Source organism: Amblyraja radiata, chromosome 1, assembly GCF_010909765.2.
Source record: "Amblyraja radiata isolate CabotCenter1 chromosome 1, sAmbRad1.1.pri, whole genome shotgun sequence".
NCBI lineage: Eukaryota > Metazoa > Chordata > Chondrichthyes > Rajiformes > Rajidae > Amblyraja > Amblyraja radiata.
The window spans coordinates 172,125,901-172,150,134 of record NC_045956.1 but is presented as its reverse complement, the minus strand read 5'-3'; the positions used below and the strand labels follow the sequence as shown (position 1 = coordinate 172,150,134).

The 24,234-nt window shown below is 42.7% G+C and overlaps 1 protein-coding gene across 2 annotated transcripts in view; it reads right to left on the bottom strand.

Annotated features, from left to right (window-relative positions):
- The window catches only part of ctnna2 (catenin alpha 2), a 1,182,272-nt gene that overhangs the window by 931,692 nt on the left and 226,346 nt on the right, over positions 1-24,234 (bottom strand). The window lies entirely within an intron of this gene.

The window sequence follows — 24,234 nt, the reverse complement described above, 5'->3', positions numbered from 1 at the left end:
ATAAAAGTGGATAAGTCTCCAGGTCCGGACAGGATATTCCCTAGGACATTGAGGGAAGTTAGTGTAGAAATAGCAGGGGCTATGGCAGAAATATTTCAAATGTCATTAGAAACGGGAATAGTGCCGGAGGATTGGCGTACTGCGCATGTTGTTCCATTGTTTAAAAAGGGGTCTAAGAGTAAACCTAGCAATTATAGACCTGTTAGTTTGACGTCAGTGGTGGGCAAATTAATGGAAAGAATACTTAGAGATAATATATATAAGCATCTGGATAAACAGGGTCTGATTAGGAACAGTCAACATGGATTTGTGCCTGGAAGGTCATGTTTAACTAATCTTCTTGAATTTTTTGAAGATGTTACTCGGGAAATTGATGAGGGTAAAGCAGTGGATGTTGTGTATATGGACTTCAGTAAGGCCTTTGACAAGGATCCTCATGGAAGGTTGGTTAAGAAGGTTCAATGGTTGGGTATTAATGGTGGAGTAGCAAGATGGATTCAACAGTGGCTGAATGGGAAATGCCAGAGAGTAATGGTGGATGGTTGTTTGTCAGGTTGGAGGCCAGTGACGAGTGGGCTGCCACAGGGATCTGTGTTGGGTCCACTGTTGTTTGTCATGTACATCAATGATCTGGACGATGGTGTGGTAAATTGGATTAGTAAGTATGCAGATGATACTAAGATAGGTGGGGTTGCGGGTAATGAAGTAGAGTTTCAAAGTCTACAGAGAGGTTTATGCCAGTTGGAAGAGTGGGCTGAAAGATGGCAGATGGAGTTTAATGCTGATAAGTGTGAGGTGCTACATCTTGGCAGGACAAATCAAAATAGGACGTACATGGTAAATGGTAGGGAATTGAAGAATGTAGGTGAACAGAGGGATCTGGGAATAACTGTGCACAGTTCCCTGAAAGTGGAATCTCATGTAGATAGGGTGGTAAAGAAAGCTTTTGGTGTGCTGGCCTTTATAAATCAGAGCATTGAGTATAGAAGTTGGGATGTAATGTTAAAATTGTACAAGGCATTGGTGAGGCCAATTCTGGAGTATGGTGTACAATTTTGGTCGCCTAATTATAGGAAGGATGTCAACAAAATAGAGAGAGTACAGAGGAGATTTACTAGAATGTTGCCTGGGTTTCAGCAACTAAGTTACAGAGAAAGGTTGAACAAGTTAGGGCTTTATTCTTTGGAGCGCAGAAGGTTAAGGGGGGACTTGATAGAGGTTTTTAAAATGATGAGAGGGATAGACAGAGTTGACGTGGAAAAGCTTTTCCCACTGAGAGTAGGGAAGATTCAAACAAGGGGACATGACTTGAGAATTAAGGGACTGAAGTTTAGGGGTAACATGAGGGGGAACTTCTTTACTCAGAGAGTGGTAGCTGTGTGGAATGAGCTTCCAGTGAAGGTGGTGGAGGCAGGTTCGTTTTTATCATTTAAAAATAAATTGGATAGTTATATGGATGGGAAAGGAATGGAGGGTTATGGTCTGAGCGCAGGTATATGGGACTAGGGGAGATTATGTGTTCGGCACGGACTAGAAGGGTCGAGATGGCCTGTTTCCGTGCTGTAATTGTTATATGGTTATATGGTTATATGGTTATCTTCTTGTGGATAGTATGCCTTGATGACTACTATTTAGTGCCTCTGATATCCACTATCATGAATTGCTTCAAAAGGTTGTTATAGCACACATTCATCACAGCCTCCCAGACAGCCTTGATCCATTGCAGTTTGTCTACTATTACAACAAATCCATGGCAGATGCCATCTTCCTAACCCTACACTCATCACTGGAACATGTGGATAACAAGGGCTCCTACGTCAGACTCATATTTGTTGACTATTGCTCCACCTTCGATACCATTATCCCAACCTAACCCATCTCCAAACTCCTGGAGCTAGGAGTCAGCAACTCCCTCTGTAATTGGATCCCCAACGTTTTGACCCATAGACCACAATCATTGAGAATAGGGAATGAAACATCCACTGTGATAATTCTCAAAACCGTGCCCTGCAAAGATGCATTCTCAGCTCCTTACTATACTCCATGTACACCCTCTGTGTGGTCAAATTCTGATCTAACTTAATTTGCAAGCTTTCAGATTACACCATTCTAATGGGCCTGACCTTGAATAATGATGAGACAGAGTGCAGGTAGGAGATAAAGAGCTTAGTCACATGGTGTCAAGACAACAACCTCCCCTTCAATGTTTAAGAAGGAACTGCAGATGCTGGAAAATCTAAAGTAGACAAAAATGCTGGAGAAACTCTGGGAAAACTATGGAAGTTTGCAGTCTCAAATGATTCTTACCAACCTGCAGATGCACCATAAAGCATCTTATCAGGATGCATCACAGTTTGTTTGGCGACAGCTCTGCCAAGACTGCAAGAAATTGAGGACAGATGTGAATGTAGTTCACTTCATCACACAGAATAGCTGGCAGAAGATACAAAAGCACCACCAGATTTAGGAGCAGCTTCTCCCTGCTGTTATGAGGCCACTGAACAGCTAGGGTGTAATCCCAATCTTCTAACCTACTTCATTGCGGACATTGTACTTTGCCTCTGGAAGTGTCATTCTATAATACTCCAATACCATAGTCTGCACTCTGTTAATTTCCTTTTTGAACTACCTGTTGTACTTATATATGGATTGATTTTACACATGCATAGTATGATTTGATTGGAGAGCACACAAAGTTTTTAATTGTATCTTGGTACATGTGATAACAATAAAGCAATACCAATACCAGATGTTCTATCTCTCTCCCATGAATTGGCCAAAAACTGCGCTGTCTAAATGGCACGGAAACCGTGCCTAGCCACGCTATCATGGGTGTAAAGAGAGTAGAGCAGGGGACTATGCATGCAGCCTTGATGTGTTAATGGTCATTGAGGATGGGAAGTTGTTATTGATATGCACTGATTCAGAATTGGCAATGCGAAAGACAACGATCCAGTTCAGAAGGAAGGGAGAGAAGCCCATGTCTTGCAGTTTGGTAATGATTTTGGAGAGGATGTTTGTGTTGTATTCAGTTTCCCTCCCCTCATTGATGCAGCCCACAATTGCAGTCATCTGAAAACCTCTCCAGGAGACAGAGTTATATCTGAAGTCCGAGGTGTAGATGGTAAACAGGAAGGGAGAAAGGACTGTCCCATGTGGGGCCCCTGTGTTGCCTACCACCATGTCTGAGACATTGTTCTGCAGCCTGAAATATTGTGGTCATCCAGTCAGATAGTTGGTGATCCAGGACACCAATGGAGGATTTACCCGCATCTTTGTCAGTTTGCTCCCAAGCAGTGCAGGCCGTATTGTGTTAAAAGCATTGGAGAAGTCAAAAACCATGACACTCACAATGCTCCCCGGCTTATCCAGGTGAGTATTGGAACGATGGAGCAGGTGGATGATGGCGTCCTCAACCCACATCTTTGTTTGGTAAGCGTACTGCAGGGGGGCCAGGTAGGGTTTAACCAGGGGAGGTAGGTGAGTGCACACCAGCCTCTCCAGGGACTTCATGATGTGTGAAGTCGACAACACCGGCCTGTAGTCAGTGGAGGAGCTGGGGCGCATACAGGAACCAGGCAGGATATCTTCCACATCACAGGAACCCTCTCCAGGCTCAGGTTGAAGATATGCTGGAGTGCTGCACACAACTGGCTGGCACACGCCTTGAGCACCCTAGGGCTTAGACCACCGGGACCTGTGGCTTTGCCTGGGCAGAGTCTGCTCAGCTCCTTGCTCACCTGCTCAGCCTTGATGTTCAGGCACGACAAAGAAAGGGCAGAGGAAGTGGGTCAGGAGAATTGAGGGGGAGATTATACAGAAACTAGTCTCAATAGTGGTAATTACGAAGCTACCAAATTATCACAAAAGCCCAACTGCTTAACCAATATGTTTCAATAAAGGAAATAGGCTCTTCTTATGGTCTCTGGCTTGCATTGATCTCATGGCAGAACAATAATTTAAACCTTAGCTGAGTTTAGTTTAGAGATTCAGCATGGAAATGGGCCCTTCAGCCCGCCGTGTCCACTCAGACAAGCAATCCTAGTACACCAGCACTGTCCTCTCCACACTAGGGACAATTTACAATTTATTTTTACGGAAGCTAATTAACGTACAAACCTGTACGTCTTTGGAGTGTGGAAGGAAACGGGAGATCCCAGAGAAAACCCATGCAGGTCACGGGGAGAACATACAAACTTCATACAGACAGCACCTGTAGTCAGGATTGAACCCGGGTATCTGGCACTGAAAGGCAGCAACTCTACCACTGCGCCACCATGCCGTGGTGTTATAGAGTTGCACAGCATATAAACATGTCGTTCAGCCCACCACATCTTTGTTGACCATCAGTCCTATCCATACTAATCCATCCAACCTGCATTAATTCCATATCTCTTTCTGCCCTGCCTGGAAGATGCCTTGTAAATATTGTTCAACAAGTAATCAGGTGGAGAAACTCAGTAGGTTGAGCAATATCTCTGGGCTGAAAGGAATGGTCGATGTGTTGGGGCGAAACCCTACATAAGCACCGAGAATGGAAAAAGGAAATAGTCGGCATTAAGTGGAAAGGGGGAGTGTCACGACAAAAGTGAGAGGTAATTGGTGAACTGAGGGTGAAATATGACTGGCATATGGAGCCAGCAATAAAAGGGGGTAAATGGAGAAGGCAGAGGAGGGTGAAGGTGGAGACTGTTGCTGGAAGGTGAGAAGCAGAAACACAAAGCTATTAGAAGACATAAGAAACTGCAGCCGCTGGAATCTTTAGCAAAACTAAAGCAAAAGTGCTGGCGGAACTCAAAGGGTTCATAGCTACCATGACTGGTATCTGATAAACAAGGAAGGTGATAAGGGGAACTATTGGGCATTAAATCAAACTTAACGGTGAACTTTATTGTTAAAGGTCCTGTTATTCTTTTGAAGGATTTTCATAATTCAACATTGCTGTTACAACACATCAATGAGTTGATCGGACATGGACGTTTCATACTATCAAAGCTTTGGACTATTATCCTTTGGACTATATACTGGGTATCATGCCTGATTTTAAGGGATTGGTATGCACAATACGAATTTGAATTAAACCACTGTTGTAATAAGATTAATAACTAAGTTGCGCTTACTTCTAGAAGATGAAAGTGAAGATGGAAGAGTCGATGAAGAATTGTGATTGCAGATATATAGTGCATGCTATTTTTTTCCTCGTTAGTATAGTTATTAGTATCCCGCCTGTCACGCGGGAGACCAGGGTTTAATTTCCAGACGAGGAGTCATAGGGTTTTATTCCCTGAACTTTTGATTTTGATGTATGTTAAGCCTTTATGGCCACTTTTTTTATGTTTATTGGTAATTGCCTCATTAAGTATTCGGAACAATTAGGGGCCGGTATGAAGTGGCCATTTGGCCTGTTTTGCATGTCATTGAGGATGGCATGTGCCTTTAAATTTTAGACTGCCCGTTATATTGTGGGTGAGATTTATGACGTGTTTTTTAGTGTGTTTGGAGCTTGGCTGCTTGCGCAGAAGTTTAGTTTTTTAGATTAGTTTGGAGAGACCATGGGGAAGGTTAACCCTTCTACCATGTGAGATCATGCGGGCCATGCGGGGTCCATGGGAGATCTAAAGGCGATCATGCAAGATTTTGCCAGTGTTACAGAGACACAAGGAGTTTACTAATGTCTAAAGTAATAAGCTGGAGTTCGAAGAAGATTGTAGTAACGAGTCGGAAGAAACTTGAATGTATCTTACTGTTTTCTAGCAACAATAAAGCATTTATTCATCTAAAGACTGTGTTTTTAAGTCATATCAGAGAATAAGCTCTGAAGGTCTCTGCGAGTGAGCTTGCATGCTAGACACCCCCTTCAACCATTCTCATCCAAATAGTGGCTATGGTGCTAATTACGCCGAAAGATATGAAAATCTGCCGCTACACTCACATTTATTCACATTAAACTGCATCTGCCATGCATATGCCCACTCATCCAATCTGTCCAAGTCACCCTGCATTCTCATAGCATCCTCCTCACAGTTCACACTGCCACCCAGCTTTGTCATCTGCAAATTTGCTAATGTTACTTTGAATCCCTTCATCTAAAATATTGTTTATTGTAAATAGCTGCGGTCCAAGCACCGAGCCTTACGGTACCCCACTAGTCACTGCCTGCCATTCTGAAAGGGACCCTATAACCCCTACTCTTTGTTTCCTCTGCCAACCAATTTTCTATCCATGTCAGCACTCTACTCCAGATACCTTGTGCCCTAATTTTGCCCACTAATCTCCTAACCTTGCAGTTGACTTTGCAGAGTTAGATGAACAACAATTGTTCATTGTGATTTATAGTCACTCCAAGTGGGTTGAGGTGTTTCCGATGAACAAAACGACATCCCGCAAAACGACGATTGATTGCGTCCTATGGATTTCCAGAGGAAATTGTGTCTGATAACGGACCTCAATTCTGTTCACAAGAGTTTTCACAATTCATGAATGTGATTGGTGTAAAACACACTAGAGTTGCTCCATACCATCCCGCTTCAAATGAAGCAACAGAACGCACAGTGTAAATTGTGAAGCATGCATTAATCAAACAACTGCTGGATCCAAATCCAAGAAAAAGACTGTTGTCTCCTTCTCACAAACTGGCTAACTTTCTGATTACATATCGAAACACACCTCACACCACTACTGGTCAAACGCCAGCTGAACTGTTCTTGAAGAGAAACCAAGAACAAGTTTATCACTGTTGAAACCAAACTTGGCTGTAACAGTAGAAGAGAAACAGGAGAAACAAAAAGAATATCATGACAGAAGTAGAGTAAATGAAAGGAGAGTTGAGTTGAACTTATATTATATACAAGTAAACCATCAGACAAGATTGTAATAAATTCATATTGTTTTATTATATTCAAAAATGTCAACAATGCAATAACTTTTTCATTAAGGTGGGAGGAGTTGTAATAGCACCACCTTTGTGTAGAGGATTGTAAATGATTGAATAAAGCACGGTACACTGTGCAGTGTGTCAACTTGTATTCTGCGTCTGAGCATAAGATATCACATCATTCAAAGTTAAAGATCCCACTATTATTTGAGAAGTACCTTGAGAATGTTGAATATGCCATAGAAAAGCAAAGGAGAACACTACAAGCACAGGAACAGGCCCTTCTCCCCACGATGTCTGTGTTACTCCATTCCCAGTATAGTCATGTGAAAACAGTAGTAGCATGTGGAGGTCCTCTAGCTCCTTGAGCCTCTCATCTATTCATCAAAGTCATGGTTAATGTTCCACCTTGATCCTTTGATGCCCAGTAATCTTTTAATCCATTTTGAATGATTAATGCAACCGAACTATCACCATCCAGGGTAACGAATTCCAATGGTTAACTACCTTCTAAGTGAAGAAAATTCTCCTGATGGTTTTAAATTCCTTATTCTCAAACAGTCCCCCATTCTCTTTGGATAACACACAATTCCCACGCTGTACCACTGTGCACACCAACTTGTAACATCAACATGACCCATCTCCTACCACTTAACAAACACCCTGCTATTCTGCACTGAAGCGAATCATCTCAGAATTTTCCAAATAATATTCCAACTGCCATGTTCCCACGCACTTTGAAGCATGTTTACTTCCTCCTCTTTATTAGATTAGTATCATCAGCAAACTTCAACTTCTATTTAACTCATATAATTTTACTTCATGGTTTTGTAGTCGGATAAAACTAAACCTGCAAGGAGCAATGTCATTTTCAGCATTAAAAATGCCAAAGAACAGATTAAATTTTGAGGAGGTTGGACATCAGCATACGAAAACAAGCCGTATCAATGGGGCTGCCTTACAGCACCAGAGACCCGGGTTCAATCCTGATTGTGGGTGTTATCTGAACCGATTTTATACATTCACCCCGCCGTAACCACGTGAGTTTTCTCCGGGTGCTCTGGTTTCCTCCCTCATTCCAAAGACGTGCAGGTTTGTAAGTTAATTGCCTTCTATAAATTGTCCCTAATGTGTAGGATAGAATTAGTATACAGGTGAGCATTGCTCGGTGCGGACTCATTGGGCCAAAGAGCCTGTTTCCAAGCTGAATTTCTAAACTAAAATAAATGGATTGAGGATGCTCAAAAGCTGTGCCAAGCTTCAGTGACTCCGCCTACAGAGAGATATTTCCCCCCAGCTTCTGCTGCTTCCAAGCTGAATTTCTAAACTAAAATAAATGGATTGAGGATGCTCAAAAGCTGTGCCAAGCTTCAGTGACTCCGCCTACAGAGAGATATTTTCCCCCAGCTTCTGCTGCAAACAAGGTGTAACGAAAGGCATCTGAAAAGATCGGCAGCAAATAGGTTTAGGTGACCACTGCCTAATGGAATTGTGGTTAAAGATGTTGGAAGAACTTTCCCATGCAGGATATCAGCTGACTGGGATATTGCGCGCCAATGGCACTAAACCCATCCTTTATAACACGAGGGACTGGTAAAAGCTCAGCATGTTGCGACCCTTGGTGCCCATGTACTTTGGCTCCAGGCAGAGCCTGATGCAGCTACATATCAGTCTATATACTCAATATTGCTGATTTTATACATAGAAGTGTTAGCAACCTATTTTGCACATTCCCACTCATGAGGACCCTTGGGGTAATACCCCTTCCAATGTTTAATGAAATTCTGACATAATGCATTTGCCGTGTAAAGAAAGACCCTATATGGGCCTGTCCCACTTAGGCAACTTTTTAGGCGACTACATGAGACTATGCGGTCGCCACATGGTCGCTGGTGGTCGCTGGGATGTCGCCTGTAAGGTCATGAGTTCTCTCCTCAGTCGCCCAAATAGTCGTAGAAAATTTCTTGTCGCCAAAAATTTTTCAACACTTAGAAAATATTTTGCCGACAGTGGCGACCTTGGGTTTGACGCCAAATGAGCGTAGCTTGTCGTAGGTTGTCGCCAGGTTAATGTAGGCAGTAGTCAGGATGTCATAGGGTGCCGCCAGGATGTCGTCGGTTGTCGACAGGATGTCGTTGGTTGGCGCCAGGTGACGTAGGTTGTCGCTGGTGCTGACCTCGGTGAATTTCAATGTCGTATTCGCCAGCAGTCGCCTAAAAAATCGCCTAAATAGGACAGGTCCATTACACCTCCAGCTCTGACTCTGTAAAATTCATTCGACATCACAACAAAATGTTCATATCTGTTCATTTATTTCCAAAAGCAACTTTGTTAAACAACCATAGAAAGAGTCTATCAAAATGCACTTTCAGCTTAAATGACTGGAACATACTTTATCTGGAAAATCCCTTGACACTGTAGAAAAGCAAGTTCTGCATTTCTAATGTTCATTATTCAAATAACCATTAGTTTACATGTTGCCACAAATTGACGCATTCATTCCCAAGCCTCCATGGCAATTTGTTTGCTGGAATCAATACATTTAAAAATGATAACATTACTGGCAGAACACAAAACAGGTTGCAGATGCACTTTAATTTGCTCTTTGCTCTAAATAATCAGAATACTAAGCAGACCTATTTGATTCTCAGGACATTCTGCACATATAGCAATAAACACACTTAGAACAAATAGTTTTATTGTCATGGTAATGTGTTTGGTTAAAATAAAAACTTTTAATCTTGAAGTAGAAACAAAATCTCAACATGTGCATAAGTTGTGATTCTGATTTGCCGATTGTTTCTCTTTCAGACTTCAACTTATATCTACGTGAACTACAGTGACTGAAAACTGCCCAAATTCTACATAATATAGTGCTTTAATCTTTTCCTTTTGAATAACTAAATTGCTATGGGACTATTTTGATAATTTTCCAATAATGTTCAAAATTTATCATCTACTTATATTTCTGAATTTTCTTAGCAAGTCAAATATTATTAAATTACGGCTTATATTCCACCACACAAATGATTGCCACATTGGATTTAGAACTAAGTAAAGTAAAATAAGTAATGCTCTTCCAACTGATCCAAAGTTCATCTTCACATCAACACTATTAAAATCAAAGCAAATTGTTTAAAATATTTTTTTAGAAAGGTCCAGCACATGTATTTTTATGTCATGCAAATTTAGGAAATGAAACTCATGCATATCACGCAATCGGCAGAACAGCACCTCATATACCACTTGTGTACTGTACAAACTAAGGTATGAGCATCGGATTTTCCAATTTTCGGTAACTAACTGACAAACCCCTCCCCTCCCCACAGCCAGTCCTCTCACCCCCACCCCCACCCTACCTTCCTCCCATTCCCCTCAATGTGCTCCATCTAGATTATCACCCATTTCACCTACTGCTTCAAAACTGTAACAAAATTAAATTTGTGCACCAAAGAAGCTATAGTACGACTTGACGTAAAATGGAGCAAGACTCCCTCTTCTGGAGAATCTCATTCTTTTATTCTGCAGTATTAAATGAATTTCCTTGTTGGATTTACTCAACATTTATACATAAACATATGCTTAATGCAAAATGGCCAATATTTTAGATATCACTAATCTTTCGTATAAAATATCAAAGATTTACTGAAATCATCTTTAAAATGTTTCATGTCTGAAGAAGGGTCTCGACCCAAAACATCACCCATTCCTTCTCTCCAGAAATGCTGCCTGTCCCGCTGAGTTACTCCAGCTTTTTGTGTCTATCTTTGGTTTGAACCAGCATCTGCAGTTCCTCCTTACACATAAGCCTTTAAAGCTATTTGTTAATATCCTGTTTTCTTTGAATACAAGTTTATTAATACTTCAACATAGCATCATTCTTTTAACTTCAATACACTGTTACGAAGTTACCTCCAAGGTGTTCTCTGTCCATCAGTCCATCAGACTGTGTTCCATAAGTGTGAAGAAGGGTCTCGACCCGAAACGTCACCTATTTCTTCGCTCCATAGATGCTGCCTCACTCGTTGAGTTTCTCCAGCGTTTTTGTCTATCTTAGGTGGTCTCTGGAGGCGGGATTAGTGCAGTAGGTTGGGTATTTACGTGTTCACTTAAAATCTTAAACGATGGATGATATCCAATTTTTTTTCCTACTTCTGAGAAACGGATGAATACCTCAAAATTGATAATGATTGGGTTAGTCTTAAACTTTACAATTGCAGAATGATAGTTAAAATATTTTCTTTATCATATCGGTATTTAGATTAGGAAGTCCACCTTGCCTTTCCTGTTCACCCATGCCTCTGCTCAGCTGAAGGGGTAGCTACTACCTTCAGGTATTCACCAACCTCTGGAAATCACTTCAACTTTGTTATTTTTGAGCCAACTATACAATCTATCCATCATGTTACAGAGCTGTGCAGTATAAAATCAACTCCTACTATACCCTAGAACACACATTGATTTGTCAACAGTAAGTGCCTATTATGACTTTCCAGAGTGAGAAAGGTCTTATTACCATCACACTATACATCAAGTAATGTCTATTTCTGTGGCACACTAATTACTAATGTCTAACAATGTCAGCTCTGCAATTTAATTGGTTCTTAAGAAATGCTAGAATCAAAATGGCGCTGAATAATTATAACTAAATGTCAAAGCAGACAACTAATAATGAGCTGAATGTTGACTTCTTGTTCAAAAGTACTTTATTTGTCACATGTACTAAGGTAGAGTGAAATTCATTTTCCGTATCAAGTTCAGTACGTATCACTATACATAAGCACTAAGATACATCTTAGATAAGCATCTCAGGTATAGTACAAGTGTATCGTGGTAGTACACTGAGACAGTATACAGAGGCATCAGATTTAGTGTCATTTTCAAGTCCCAGTTGTTATAGGTGTAGAGTTCTTAACCTGATCATGAGGGCCCATTATCCTAGCGGCATGAAGGGTCAGCTTGGCAAAGTGTGGTTGTTGGTGTCCTCCACAATTGCTCCACCGCTCTGTGCCGCTGCAGGCCATGCACGGTCAACGTGCTGGGCCTCTTGGAGGGACGCCCGGTCCAGTCGGGCCCCAGATTGCTGCAGAGCTTCCAGCACCCCACTCCACCTTTGAGGCAATGCACTGCTTCCTGCAGTTGGCCTGATTACTGGTCCTCGTTCTGACTTCGACTCTCTCCTCTCCAGTTCACGGGCGAGTAGGGCTGGGCTCAGTGGCTTCACTCATTCATTCAGCAGATCCAAGTTTCAACTTTACTCCCAATTGTTGAGGGTCATGAAATTGATATTCCTTGTGTAATTCTACTGCAAAAAAACAGTATCAACTGAACAATTTATTGAAATTCTGGAACTTTAACGTTGGTGAGCATTTTCCTGAGTAAACATCAACAATAGTTTACAGTAGTTTATAGTTTACAGTATTTGTTTCAACGACCTAGGATTGCTTCAATCAGTGATGGAAAAAGGGCGGGGAGGGGGGGGGGGGGGGGGGGGGGGGGGCAGTGGTACGCTGTTCCCCTAGTTTTCAATTTCCAACTCGGGTTAAATAAGTACTGCAGAAAGATTCGAGCCATTTCTCACTTTATTCAACTCAGACGAAAACGAGTTGTTAACGGCCACTACTGTTAGCACTTGTTAACAGCCAGTAGTTAACAGTAGATATACAATTGTCATCAATACATCGATCTATATTCCTCAGTAAATGTAATTGTGTTTTAACACCGCGTTCCTTTGAATAAAATTCAAGGGAGAATTTCTTAAACTCAATGTCAGGGCTACTGGACCACAAGCACGGGCTCAGTTAAAGTCACGTTATTTTATTATTCCACGTTATTTTATTTGCCTCCCTGCCTCCGTGCCTCTCCACAGCTCTCCACTCTCTCTCCCGCTCTCTCCCCCGCCTTGCCCGCTCTCTCCCGCGTTCTGCCTGCTCTCTCCCCCGCATTTCCCACTCTCTCCCCCGCTCTCACCCCTGCTCTGCCCGCTCTCTTCCCCACCCTGCCCACTCTCTCCTGCTCACGCCCCAGCTCTGCCCGCTCTCTCCCCCGCTCTCCCGCTCTCTACCCCGCTCTCTCCCCCACCCTGCCCGCTCTCTCCCTCACCCAGCCCGCTCTCTCCCCCGCCCTGCCCGCTCTCTCTCCCGCATTTCCCACTCTCTCCCCCGCTCACCACTCTCTCCCCCACTCTACCCGCTCTCGAAAACTCGATGATGTATTTAGGAGAAAGGAGATGCATAAAATGTGCACGTTTAAAAAAATCAGGATTCAGATATGCAAACCTTCAAAAGCTACATTTTCAAATGGGAAATAGTGCTTAAGAACCTAATAGAAAACTTGTATAAATCATTGGTTGTGCCATAGTGAGAATACTGTGTTCAATTTTTCTGGAACGATATTTCCTTCAGCTAACAAAAATAATGAATAATTTGTCTGAATTAGTCAATTAGTTAATGGTGCAGTAACGCTTGGCCAGCAGTCACCATTGAATGGTATTCGATATACTAGTTAAGAGGGAGAAGGATGTCAGAAAACAAGGCTCTAAATTTAAGTAAACTTTGGGAAAGTGAGGCAGAGGAGTAGACTATGCAGAGGTAGACAAAAATGCTGGAAAAACTCAGCAGGTGCAGCAGCATCTATGGAGCGAAGGAAATTGGCAACGTATCGGGCCAAAACCCTTCTTCAGACTATGCAGAGCATTGACAAACAATGTGAAATGTTCCAAGATCTTCTTGGTAATAGACCTGTACATTTTGAATGGAATTGAAATTATTTGTCATTCAAAAATGAATGAAAAGAAATGAATGTAATCGCAAACAACTAAGTTCAGGTAGACAGTAACATGGATAAGGAAGAGCCAGTGGATGTAGTGTACCAGCCTTTGATAAGGTCCCACATAGGAGATTAGTGGGGAAAATTAGAGCACATGGTATTTGGGGTAGGGTATTGAGATGGATAGAAATTGGTTGGCAGACAGGAAACAAAGAGTAGGGATTAATGGTTCCCTTTCAGAAAGGCAGGCAGTGACTAATGGGGTGCCTCAAGGCTCGGTGCTGGGACCGCAGTTATTCACAATATATATTAATGATTTAGATGAAGAAATTAAAAGTAACATTAGCAAATTTGCAGATGACACAAAGCTGGATGGCAGTGTGAACTGTGAAGAGGATGCTATGAGTATGCAGGGTGACTTGAATAGGTTAGGTGAGTGGGAAGATGCATGGCAGATGCAGTACAATGTGGATAAATGTAAGGGTATCCACTTTAGTGGCAAGACCAAGAGGTAGATTATCATCTGAATGGCAGGCAGACACAAAATGCTGGAGTAACTCTGCAGGTCAGGCAGCATCTCTGGAGCAAAGGAATGGGTGACGTTTCGGGTCGAGACCCTTCTTCTGTATGGTGTCAGATTAGGGAAAGGGGAAGGGCAACGATACCTGGATGTACTTGTACATCAGTTACTGAAAGTAAGCATGCAAGAAACAGCAGGCAGTGAAGAAAACTAATGGCATGTTGGCCTTCCTAATGATAGGGTTTGAGTATAGGACCAAGAGGTCCTTCTGCAGTTGTACAGTGCCCTGGTGTGCCCACACCTGGAGTATTGTGTGCAGTTTTGGTCTCCTAATTTGAGGAAGGACATTCTTGCTATTGAGGGAGTGCAACGTAGGTTCACGAGGTTAATTCCCGGGTTGGCAGAAATGTCATATGATGAAAGAATGGAACGACTGCGCTTGTAGCCACTGGAATTCAGAAGAATGAATGGGGATCTTATAGAAACATAAAATTATTAAGTGATTGGACACGCTAGATGCAGAAAACATGTTCCCGATGTTGGAGGAGTCCAGAACCAAGGGCCACAGTTTAAGAATACGGGGTAGGCCATTTAGAACTGAGATGAGGAAAAACCTTTTCACCCAGAGTGTTGTGAATTTGTGGAATTATCTGCCTCAGAAGGCAGTGGAGGCTGACTCATTGGATGCATTCAAAAATAGTTAGATGGAGCTCTTAGGACTAGTGGAATCAAGAGATATGGGGAGATGTCAGGAAAGGGGTACTGATTGTGGATGATCAGCCATGTTCACATTGAATGGCTCGAAGGGCCGAATGGCCTATTCTTGATCCTATTTTCGATGTATCTATTTAAAATGCTGGAATAACTCAACGGAATAGGCAGCATCTCTGGAGAGAGGGAATGGGTGATGTTTCGGGTCAAGGCCCTTTTTCATACTGATGCGAGGGATGAGTGGGACAGAGATAGAATGCAGTCAGATACAGTAAGACTGGTGGGAGAACTGGGAAGGGGAGGGATGGAGAGAGAGGGAAAGCAAGGGCTAATTGAAGTTAGAGTAGTCAATGTTCATACCACTGGGGTGTAAGCTACCCAAGTGAAATATGAGGTGCTGTTCCTCCAATTTGCACTGGGCCTCACTCTGACCACGGAGGAGGCCCAGTACAGAAAGGCCAGATTGGAAATGGTGTGAATTCACAGCTTTATCCTGCGCTACTTAATCCAAGGGCGAGCGAACGAGCGGACAGACTGCCGAAAGCAGCGATCATAGAGTGGAATAGATGGCATTTCGGGATGAAACCTTTCTTCAGACTGAGTCAGGGGAAAGAGGAACAAGAGATATAGACGATACTAAGGACAAATGAATGGAAGATATGCCTATATCTCCCGTTTCCCTTTCCCTTGACTGTCAGTCTGAAGAAGGGTCTCGAGCCGAAATGTCATCTATTCCACTCTACGATCATTGCTTTTGTCTGAGAGAGAGAGATGCAAGAAAGCAGCTATGACATATATGAGCCAGCACCTCCATTCATTGTGATCATGGCTGATCGTCCTTAATCAATAAGCCATGCCTGCCTTCTCCCCATATCCCTTGATTCCACTAGCCCCTAGAGCTCTATCTAACTCTCTCTTAAATCCATCCAGTGATTTGGCCTCCACTGCCCCCTGTGGCAGGGAATTCCACAAATTCACAACTCTCTGGGTGAAAAAGTTTTTTCTCAACACTGTCCTAAATGGCCTCCCCTTTATTCTAAGACTGTGGCCCCTGGTTCTGGACTCGCCCAACATTGGGAACATTTTTCCTGCATCTAGCCTGTCCAGTCCTTTTATAATTTTATATGTTTCTATAAGATACCCCATCATCCTTCTAAACTGCAGTGAAATCAAGCCTAGTCTTTTCAATCTTTCCTCATATGACAGTCCCGCCATCCCAGGGATCAATCTCGTGAACCTACGCTGCACTGCCTCAATCACAAAGATGTCCTTCCTCAAATTAGGAGACCAAAACCGTACACAAAACTCCAGATGTGGTCTTACCAGAGCCCTATACAACTGCAGAAGAACCTCTCTACACCTGTACTGAAATCCTCTTGTTGTGAAGGCCAACATTCCATTATCTTTCTTCACTGCCTGCTGTACCTGCACGCCAACTTTCAGTGACCGGTGTACAAGGACACCCAGGTCTCGCTGTACCTTCCCCTTACCTAACCTAACACCATTGAGATAATAATCTGCCCCCTTGTTTTTGCCAACAAAGTGGATAACCTCACATTTTACTTCGGAGTCATGTGAGTGACTACGTGAAGACCCCGTCCAGTACGCATGCATGTCATATCGTCTATCACATTGCGTGACGACGGGCAGGGTGAACGTTATTCTCCTGCCAGCAACAGACCTGAGGTAAGTTTTTAAAAATACTTTCAGGTTTTAAAATCTTCTTGCAGGAACCTCTACTTAGAGGTCCTGCTAAAAGTCCGGGGCTAAGTCGGTACGGAGGGGAAACCCCAGTCTCGGACTTCAGGGAACCCCGGTCACGGGGAATCCCGCCCACGGGCCTAGGCGCTCGGAACCGCGGAATGCGGTGTAGCGAGAGGCGGCAAATTCACCTTTGAGCCGCTGGCAGTAAAACCAGCGGCTTCATATTGGTGGAGAACCCGCTCGGGAGACAGCGGGGAGCGGACGGCGGTGGATTCGCCTTCGAGCCGCTGGCGGTGGTGCCAACGGTTTTATATTGGTGCCGGGGACACCGGGACAGCCGCTCCGGAGACCGTGGAATACGGGGAGCGACCTGAGAACCCGCTCCGTAGACTGCGGGATGCGAGGAGCGGACGGCAGTAAGTACTGTGCCGCTGGCAGTTAAACCAGCGGCTTCATATACCGCCCCCCCCCGAAGCAAGATACCCCCCCCCCCCCCCGACTTTGTAAATCGCGGCTATCCCTTTCATAGGGACCGCGGGGAAATCCCGGCTGCAGTTACTGCGGGGATACCCAGATCGGGGGGGGGAGAAAGAAAGCCCCAACTGGAGAACACCGTGGAGAAGCCCTGTTATAAGGGACCACGGAGAAAAAGCTCGGGGGAGAAATAACCCGCTATGGAAGTGTTTCTACAAGGACCAGAGAGGAACCCCAGCTGTAACAAACCACTACCACGAGACCAGGCTTGGGAGGAGCGTTGCCCCGCAGCAGAAGGTTTTAAAAGGACATGCAGGTAAATTCCTTACTCGAAGGTCGTTTTGTGCTATTTTGTGAGAATATGTTACAGGAATGGACGCCGGCGGGAGCCGGCGGTGATCGCATATCCCGCATGGAGCGGTTAATGGATCAGAAGCTCCAATAGTGACATGTTGGAGCCTAGTCACCAGGGGGTCCTGGGACGCCCATAGCAGCACCTTATTGAGGCCTGCATAATGCAACCCCCTCGACAGAGGGGTGCATTAGGAGTCACTTCTGGGCTGACTCTGATGACAGGGGTTTGACTGAAGAAACCACAAGTGTGCAGGGGGTGCAGTAACAACACTACCAGCAGCAGGAGCTCGACGAGTGGCCGTCAGGTTCAGGAAGGCCACATCATCACGCAAGACCTCACATCTTCGACGGCAGCACCCCGACGCACCCACCAGCAAACCACGATGAACTGAAACTGGTGAAAGCTTGAAGGCCGTACAACCAGGACAAAGGTCTTTTTTAGGCCACAGCCCAGAACGGCCTTCCTGGAAGATGCGCCAACCTCATACGCGAGCTCCTCTACCTCCAGGAGCAGATATAAAATCATGCACACATGTTTGAGGCAGCTCCTGGTCGGGTTGCATAAGTCCTCCCATTCGGATAAGGTATGGAACCTCATCGATGATGTCTCCTGTCATGGATACAAGTTGATAAATATTCACTGGCTTGAATATTTACACTTGTTTGGGATAACACTAGATTAGTTTATACTGCACACAGGTATGGTTGGAGTTGCCTTTCAAGACAAGGCTCACAAGAATGGGATGTGGACTGATCATTGTCAACAGCCTCAACCAGCATGTGCAGTATAGACTTTTCTGAATAACTTCCATGTGATCATTTCCGCTCACAGGGTTGAAGATATTTGAAATTTAACTGGATGAGGCAATGATTCACTCAGTGCGTTACAATGGGCTAACTCCAGTTTCCAGATTATTTACCAAATCACTACTATCAGTGCTTCGGCTGCACAGAGCTAACAATAAGTAGCATGGCCAATCTGGATGATATTGAACATACTGTTTTTTACTAAATTAGCCTTATCAGCCACATAGCTATATTTGAGGAATTGGTTCTCACCCGTCCAGTTAAATTTAAATTATGTTGATACCAACTGAAACTATTGATTGTTGGGATACAATCATCCATTTATTGGTCTGGGATCAGCTCTGAGACAAACAATTAGACCTCTGCTATTTTTAGCTGAAACAATCAAAGTCACAATGATGGACAGCTTTGCTTCACAAAAACCTCTTATCCGTAAATCTTCATTCATTTCCAAACTGATGCTATTGCCCAAAGATGGGTAATTTACTAATACCATCTCTAGTTACGGAGGCAGATGGGATTAGCATGAGTTATCAAGTGTTCAGTCATGGTATCAACTGCCAATGGACACCAGGTGCATTCTGTGCATTAAAGGGTGTGTGGATATGCATATACGGCATGCACAAGTCCAAGGTGATACACTTTGGTGGTGGTATATGTTAATCACAAAGGTACAATCAAATCAAAGTATCCGGTGATAGTTTTACCAAACCACATTTAGCACTGGTGTATTATTATGCAAAATCAATGACAACAAAGAATGAATGTGTGATCACAAAGTATTTAATGACAATGTGGATTGATAGAACACTAACTATTGAGTTGCTTGCATCCAGTTTCAATCAACAGTGAACGAGGCATACAGTGGCGAAGGGTGCATTCTCGCTACACTAGGAAGGAATGTTCTTTTATGTCTTCCTCCATTTGGCCTCAATAGACGGGTTTGCAAAATTCAGCAAGATTCCCGCTTCCGGGTTTCATAGTGCCTGCCGCTTGGGTTGTCAAACCATAAGCGTTAAGAGTGCTCACTACAGATTGCAGGGATAGCACCAAATAGCAGCAATCTGCATAGGAGATGGGAAGCATTGTTTATGCTTCCTTACGTTTAACTCGGCACGGATGACTGACACATTAAAATTCAGTTTATGGGATTATAACATTAAGTTACTATTCCATTACTGTGCCTTAAGTACCTCCTAATCATTTGGCTGATGAGTACATAAACCACTCTGTCCGGTCACCCTCTGATATCCAGAGAATGAAGGTATCGTCAGCTTAAAACCTCCCAGGTTTAGGGACGCAGAGATATGGGTTGTTAACATAGTACTACGTCACTTCACCGATGGGCACCAGCAACATCCCTGCCCGTGGTCATACTCACGTACTAGTGATTACGCCATGGCACTGAGTACAGCGCTATGGGTCCAGTCATTGCAACACTGAATAGGATGATCATATCTGCAGGCTATAATAACATGTTTTGTTTATGATTAATCAAGCAGATTAGACAGGGACACAAGACCAAACTAGAGTTGCATATCCCATGGACCTTGGGTTGTGTGTGATCACGCATCTACACCAGTATGTCAATGTTCCTAAGAGCCTTATAGACTAACAGCAATATTATTAGTTACATAAAATCTTGTTAGAAGGAATCACTACGAACCTTCTCCAGATGGTTATATGGGTCTGGCATATACAGGAGTGTACATTGACATTGAGTCTCATTCCACCAGGACCGCTATACCTCAGCAGCAGGGATGGACCACATCCTAGCGGTTGCAGGATGGTCAAACTATTGATCTGTCCAAATATTCAGAATAAACCTATTGCCAGATCAGGGGTATTTGCCAACTCTATGTTAGGTATGGTTCATACTTCCTCCAGGTTGAGAGAGGTTACTATTGCCACTATTATTCATTAATAGCATCAACATGTCTATATCTATGTCATGTCTGAATGCATTCTTAATGTTCACTCATCATTGGCCTTCTGATGCAGTGTATGACGCCTGGACTCGGTTCCACGGCATGAAATCACAGAGCTTTAAAATCTTCACGTAGTCACTCATGTGACTCCGAAGTAAAATAGTAAGATTAAATGAGAACTTACCAGTTTGAAGTTTGATCTTTATTTTATGAGGAGTAACGTTGAGGGATTACGTGCCCTCCGCTCCCAGCCCTCTATCATAAAGTTCAACTGGTATTATGGTTCTCTCATCTTACTATGTTCAGTTCAACAACTGTTTTCTGTGATTTCACACCGCTGCTTTGAAGATTGACACGCATGCGTACTGGATGGGGTCTTCACGTAATCCCTCAACGTTACTCCTCATAAAATAAAGATCAAACTTCAAACTGGTAAGTTCTCGTTTAATCTTACTATTTATCTATATTATACTGCATCTGCCACGCATCTGCCTACTCTGATGGAAGGCAAAGAAAAGTTCAATCTCTTGGGTAGGAAGTTCAAAAAAGGCACGTAGTGTTCAAATAGTAGAAAGGGAAAACACAGATTTATGCAGGTACTCATATTACTAAACTAAAAATCCAGATCAGTCATAAGAGAACATAAAATAATAAGATTACTCTCAAAGAAAATAAAACGAAAGAGAAACACCACCAACCAAATAAGTTAGGGTTCTTTCTACCAGAGAAGAGACAATTAGATTTGTGGTGTTTAATAACAGGAGATATCACTGGAATATAATCAGTAGATCATGTTTATTGAAGATAGACACAAAATGCTGGAGTAACTCAGTGGGTCAGGCAGCATCTCTAGTGAAAAGGAATAGGTGACATTTCGGGTCAAGACCTTTCTTAGTCTGAGAGTCAGGGAGGAGGAAAACTAGAGGTATGAAAAGGCTCTGAACAAATCAAAGCCGGCACCAATGACCAAGGAAAGTTGGAGCCAACAACAGACCATTGTTGGCTGTGGAAGCGATGATAATGAAGAGATATATGGATACTAACAGTGGAACAAGCAGGATACCTAGGGTGGGGGAGGGACAGAAAGAGAAGGAATGCAAGGGTTAATTGAAATTAGAAAAATCAACATTCATATCGTGGCATTAAAGTCACTTTCCACCTGACCTTTTGAACTTATTGTGTGTCTTTATCCTCTATTGTGAAGGATCCTTAACTAAAAATTGGTCCAGACCAAAATTGAGAGAGCTGCATCTTCATTCCTCATTCCAAGTCACTTATGAACAGTCACAATGAATCTTGTACTATCGGTCGCTGAAAATCCCCAACAACTCGATTTGCCTCTATGGGAAATTTACAATCTTACTCAGAAGCTTAGTTCCTATCCGTAATTCTACCCCCACTTTGCATACCAATTATGTATGTAGCAGAGTATAAAGATCCAATGAAAATTTAAAAACATTACATTTTCAAAATTCCTATTGTTAATAATGTCTGTCAAAACCCTCCATAAACCTGATCAGTCAACATCTCCACCAATAAATTCATGAACACTTTGTCTTATAATATCAAATTTCAAATATAATTGCCACCTCTCCAAAGATCTGGTATGTAAAGGGTCTATAGGTTACATTAACAAGCAGAACCCACCAGAGGCCCTCGGTGAGCTGCGTATTAGAAACAAAATTGCAATTGTCGTCTGCATTTGTGTGCCACTATAATGTGGAAAATCATTCAGAGGTCCTTCATTTAAACTGTAAAACAAAAGCTAAAGTAGTCAAAAGAGATGACAAGGAAAGAAAACGAAAGGCATTATCAAACAGGTGGGAAGAATGATTATGTAGAGAAGAAAGATAGTAGCAAATGCAAAACGTGGCACTGTTTTTGCTGCAATTGTATCTCCTCCCTACTTACATCTTCGCTCCTTACATGTATAAACTTCCACTCCTTATCCCTTGTGCACCCTTAAATGCATCAATGTATTTGTCCCAACCTTCTTCAAGTAGTGATAAATTAAATAATAGTTGACTTTCCAGATTATGGAGAGGATCAGAACTGGACCTAGGGTTGAGATTTTTGATTGGAGAAAGGCTAACTTTGATGAGATGCGAAATGATTTAAAAGGAGTGAACTGGGACATTTTGTTTTATGGGAAGGATGTAGAAGAGAAATGGAGGACATTTAAAGGTGACATTTTAAGAGTACAGAATCTTTATGTTTCTGTTCGGTTGAAAGGAAACAGTAAAAAGTGGAAAGAGCCCTGGTTTTCAAGGGAAATTGGACATCTTGTTCGGAAAAAGAGGGAGATCTACAATAATTATAGGCAGCATGAAGTAAATGAGGTGCTTGAGGAGTATAAGGAATGTAAAAAGAATCTTAAGAAAGAAATTAGAAAAGCTAAAATAAGATATGAGGTTGCTTTGGCAAGTAAGGTGAAAGTAAATCCAAAGGGTTTCTACAGCTATATTAATAGCAAAAGGATAACGAGGGATAAAATTGATCCATTGGAGAGACAGAGTGGACAGCTATCTGCAGAGCCAAAAGAGATGGGCAAGATATTGAACAAATTCTTTTCTTCGGTATTCACCAAGGAGAAGGATATTGAATTATGTGAGGTAAGGGAAACTAGTAGAGTAGCTATGGAAACTATGAGATTCAAAGTAAAAGAAGTACTGACACTTTTGAAAAATATAAAAGTGGATGTCTCCAGGTCCTGACAGGATATTCCCTAGGACATTGAGGGAAGTTAGTGTAGAAATAGCCGGGGCTATGACAGAAATATTTCAAATGTCATTAGAAACGGGAATAGTCCCCGAGGATAGGCGTACTGCGCATGTTGTTCCATTGTTTAAAAAGGGTTCTAAGAGTAAACCTAGCAATTATAGACCTGTTAGTTTGACTTCAGTGGTGGGCAAATTAATGGAAAAGATACTTAGAGATAATATATATAAGCATCTGGATAAACAGGGTCTGATTAGGAACAGTCAACATGGATTTGTGCCTGGAAGGTCATGTTTGACTAATCTTCTTGAATTGTTAGAAGAGGTTACTAGGGAAATTGATGAGGGTAAAGCAGTGGATGTTGTCTATATGGACTTTAGTAAGGCCTTTGACAAGGTTCCTCATGGAAGGTTGGTTAAGAAGGTTCAACTGTTGGGTATAAATGCAGGAGTAGCAAGATGGATTCAACAGTGGCTGAATGGGAGAAGCCAGAGGGTAATAATGGTTGTTTGTCGGGTTGGAGGCAGGTGACTAGTGGGGTGCCTCAGGGATCGGTGTTGGGTCCTTTGTTGTTTGTCATGTACATCAATGATCTGGATGAAGGTGTGGTAAATTGGATTAGTAAGTATGCAGATGATACCAAGATAGGGGGTGTTGTGGATAATGAAGAGGATTTCCAAAGTCTACAGAGTGATTTAGGCCATTTGGAAGAATGGGCTGAAAGATGGCAGATGGAGTTTAATGCTGATAAATGTGAGGTGCTACACCTTGGCAGGACAAATCAAAATAGGACGTACATGGTAAATGGTAGGGAATTGAAGAATGCAGTTGAACAGATGGATCTGGGAATAACCGTGCAAAGTTCCTTGAAGGTGGAATCTCATAGAGACAGGGTGGTAAAGAAAGCTTTTGGTATGCTAGCCTTTATAAATCAGAGCATTGAGTATAGATGCTGGGATGTAATGTTAAAATTGTACAAGGCATTGGTGAGACCAAATCTGGAGTATGGTGTACAATTTTGGTCACCCAATTATAGGAAGGATGTCAACAAAATAGAGAGAGTACAGAGGAGATTTACTAGAATGTTGCCTGGGTTTCAACAACTAAGTTACAGAGAAAGGTTGAATAAGTTAGGTCTTTATTCTCTGGAGCGCTGAAGGTTAAGGGGGGACTTGATAGAGGTCTTTAAAATGATGAGAGGGATAGACAGAGTTGATGTGGACAAGCTTTTCCCTTTGAGAATAGGGAAGATTCAAACAAGAGGACATGACTTCAGAATTAAGGGACAGAAGTTTAGGGGTAACATGAGGGGGAACTTCTTTACTCAGAGAGTGGTAGCGGTGTGGAATGAGCTTCCAGTGGAAATGGTGGAGGCA